The 4,183-nt window shown below is 39.7% G+C and overlaps 1 non-coding gene across 1 annotated transcript; it reads right to left on the bottom strand.

Annotated features, from left to right (window-relative positions):
• Positions 1-816: 816 nt before the first annotated feature.
• Positions 817-878, bottom strand: LOC117094027. Its single transcript, XR_004441360.1, has one exon. It is a non-coding gene; the product is annotated as a U7 small nuclear RNA (small nuclear RNA).
• Positions 879-4,183: the final 3,305 nt, after the last annotated feature.

Here is a 4,183-nt window from a genome sequence, read left to right as displayed (position 1 = left end):
ACTTCTTGAATGAGTGAATACATACATAAGTGTAGGAATTTCTTCATTCCCTTTTACCCACTTATTTGCCACCTAGCTTATTTGCCACCTGGAATGGATAATTTTTTTACTGTCCCTCTTTTTCATATGACAAAATCATTTCCAGTAAAATCATGAAATAAAATGAATAATAACAATAATAATAATAGGCTGGGCGTGGTGGTCATACCTGTAATCCCAGCACTTTGGGAGGCCAAGGCAGGTGGATCACCTGAGGTCAGGGATTCAAGACCAACCTGGCCAACATGGTGAAACCCTGTCTCTACTAAAAATACAAAAATTAGCTGGGTGTCATGGCGGGTGCCTATAATCCCAGCTACCCGGGAGGCAGAAACAGGAGAATCGCTTGAACCCTGGAGGCGGAGGCTGCAGTGAGCCGAGATCATGCCATTGCACTCCAGCCTGGGCGACAAGAGCAAAACTCCATCTCAAAAAAAAATAATAATAATAGTAATAGTAAGTCCCAGAAATTAAAAAGCAGAGAGTAAGAACTTTTGTCTATATAAATAAATAAATAAATGCCAATATAAATGAATATTATAATACAAAAAGGAAAAGAGTAGTTAATGAATAATTTTAATTACATTAATGTGTTTTTTTTTGAAAAAAGGAAAAAACCTTATACTCAATTTTGTTCTGTCATGGTAATTAATATTACAGTTATTATTTTTGAGCCTTAACTTCTGCAAATTTGTCAATGACTGTGTCTAAATTTATCTTTTTTGCATCCTTATGATCAATAGACAGTATAGACAGATTTTTCTTTTCCTTTTTGTGGAGGATTTTCTAGTAAAAAATGGAAAATCTGCTAGACAAATTCTTAAAAAGCTGTAACACATGTTTTTCTATCTTCACTCAGAGTTGATTGAAAAACTCATTTTATTAACTTCAAATCTAAAAAGATTCTTTCACGTGAAGCAACATACACACAAATACTTAGGAAAAGTCTTAAGCCTAGGACAAATTTGTCAAAGATTCGTAAAAATCCCATCTCACAAATTCCAGAGATTAAAATTCTGTCCATGTATTTATTCATTGGAACTTATTCAAGTAACTTTCAAATGTCTCCTCAGTCAAAAAAATTCCATTAAAATATATTTACCAGAAAATTTATCAAGTATATATGTTACATTTGGTTCAAATAAAAGGGTTTCACTTCTGCAAAAATCAGAAATTTGCTAAATCATGATGAACATTAGCATTATTAGATCCATTTATTTAGAATGAGTGTCCAGTCCTCTGTGAAAACAATTTAGTCATACAAACATTATCATTTTTATTTCTTCTGGTAGTGTAAGACTGACATCTTTTTTTTATTATTATTTTTGAGACAGTGTCTCACTCTGTTGCCCAGGCTGGAGTGCAGTGGCATGATCTTAGCTCACTGCAACCTCTGCCTCCTGGGTTAAAGTGATTCTCCCACTTCAGCCTCCTGAGTAGCTGGTACTACAGCTGTGTGCCACCATGCCTCGCTAATTTTTGTATTTTCAGTAGAGATGGGATTTCACCATGTTGGCTGGCTGTTCTTGAACTCCTGGCCTCAAGTGATCCATCCACCTTGGCCTCCCATGGTGCTGGGATTACAGGCGTGAGCAGCATCTTTTTTTTTTTTTTTTTTTTGAGACGGAGTCTCGCTCTGCCGCCCAGGCTGGAGTGCAGTGGCCGGGTCTCAGCTCACTGCAAGCTCCGCCTCCGGGTTTACGCCATCTCCTGCCTCAGCCTCCCGAGCAGCTGGGACTACAGGCGCCCGCCATGTCGCCGGCTAGTTTTTTTTGTATTTTTTAGTAGAGACGGGGTTTCACCGTGTTAGCCAGGATGGTCTCGATCTCCTGACCTCGTGATCCGCCCGTCTCGGCCTCCCAAAGTGCTGGGATTACAGGCTTGAGCCACCGCGCCCGGCCGAGCAGCATCTTTTGTCGTTTCTCTCAGTATTCCTCTTTGGACTTCTTTTTTCTACACAAATATCCATTTCCTTGCATTTTGTTGTTCCATAATTAATGCTCGCCTCCATAATTTTGTATAGCAATTGAAAGTGATTAATTTTTAAATAGCTTTATTGAGTTGTAATTTACCTATCATGAAGAGCATCCTTTGTAAATGTATAATTCAATAATCTTTAGTAACTCTATAAATCACAATCCAGCTTTAGAACATTTTCATCATCTCAAAAAGTTTACTTGTTCCCATTTGTAGTCAATCCCTGCTCCCACCTCCAGCCCCAGGCAACTATTGATCTGCTTTTACTGTCTATAGATTTGACTCTTTTTGGAAATTTTATAAAAATGGAATCACACAATATGTCATCTTTTGTGATAGCTTCTTTCACTCAGCAACGTGTTTTTGAAGTTCAGCCATGTTGTAGCATGTCCTTTTTAAATTGCTGAATGGCATTCCATTATGTGGATATTTTCTTTATGCACTCACCACTTGATGGACATTGCATTATTATCACATTTTAGCTATTTATGAACAATTGTGCTATGAACATTTCACGGACAAGTCTTTGTGTGGACATATATTTTTATCTCTCTTGGGTAGATATCTAGGAGAGGAATTGCTGGGTCATAGTTAGAGTTTAAATTTTAGTAGGTGCCAAACTCTTTTCAAAGTAGTTGCACCATTTTATATTCCCATCAGCAGTGTATTTTCTTTTTTTTACTGAAGTGCAGTGGCAGGATCATGGCTCACTGCAGCCTCACCCTCCTGGACTTAATCCATCCTCCCAGCTCAGCCTCCCGAGGAGCTGGGACCCCAGAGCACGTGCCACCATGCCCGACTAATTTGTGTGTGCATGTGTGTTTTGTAGGGACATGTCTTGCTATGTTGCCCAGGCTGGTCTCTAACAGCTGGGCTCAAGTAATCCGCCTGCCTTGACCTCCCAATGTGCTAGGACTACAGATGTGAGTAGCATATCTGTTTTCATTTTAATATGCATATACCAAATGACTAAAGACTTTGAGCATCTTTTCGTTTACTCATCAATTCTTTGTCTCTTCATCTCTCCTTTAGTGAAATGTCTACTCAAATTTTTTGACCATTTTTATTTTTATTTTTATGTATTTATTTATTTTTGAAATGGAGTCTTGCTCTGTCGCCCAAGCTGGAGTGCAGTGGTATAATCTTGGTTCACTGTAACCTCTGTCTCCCGGGTTCAAGCAATTCTCCTGCCTCAGCCTCCCAAGTAGCTGGGATTACTGGCACCCACAAGGACGCCCAGCTAATTTTTGTGTTTTTAGTAGAGATGGGATTTCACCATGTTGTCCAGGCTGGTCTCAAACTACTGACCTCAGGTCAGCTGCCCACCTTGGCCTCCCAAAGTGCTGAGATTACAGGTGTGAGTCACCGTGCCCAGCCACCCATTTTTAAATCAGATAATTTGTCTTCTTATTACTGAGTTGTAGGAGTACTTTTTATACTTATCTCTAGGAATATTTCTTATCTTAAAGCCTATTTTGTCTGATATTAATACAGCCAATTTAGCTCTCTTAGGGTTCCTGTTCATATGATATATCTTTTATTATCCTTTTACTTTCAACCTACTTTTGTCTTTGAATTTGACATGTGTCTCTGATAGACAATATAATTAAATCCTGCGTTTTATTTATTTATTTATTTATTTATTTTTTATTTTTTATTTTTTTTTTTTTTGAGACAGAGTCTGGCTCTGTCGCCCAGGCTGGAGTGCAGTGGCCGGATCTCAGCTCACTGCAAGCTCCGCCTCCCGGGTTTCCGCCATTCTCCTGCCTCAGCCTCCCGAGTAGCTGGGACTACAGGCGCCCGCCACCTTGCCCGGCTAGTTTTTTTTTGTATTTTTAGTAGAGATGGGGTTTCACCGTGTTCCCCAGGATGGTCTCGATCTCCTGACCTCGTGATCCGCCCGTCTCGGCCTCCCAAAGTGCTGGGATTACAGGCTTGAGCCACCGCGCCCGGCCTTCTATTTGTTTTGTATATTTATCCTGTCCTGTTTCTCTGCCCTTCCTTGACTGCCTTCTTTTGTGTTAAATTTTTTTTAAATGTACTGTTTTAATGTATCTATTGATTTTTTTTTTTTTTTTTTGAGACAGAGTCTCACCTTGTTGCCCAGGCTGGAGTGCTATGGCGCAATCTTGGCTCACTGTAACCTCTGCCTCCCAGGTTCAAGTGA

Source organism: Trachypithecus francoisi, unplaced genomic scaffold, assembly GCF_009764315.1.
Source record: "Trachypithecus francoisi isolate TF-2019V2 unplaced genomic scaffold, Tfra_2.0 Lachesis_group12, whole genome shotgun sequence".
Classification (NCBI taxonomy): Eukaryota; Metazoa; Chordata; class Mammalia; order Primates; family Cercopithecidae; genus Trachypithecus; species Trachypithecus francoisi.
The sequence above is the reverse complement of the archived record's forward strand: the minus strand, read 5'-3'. Positions and strand labels throughout refer to the sequence as shown.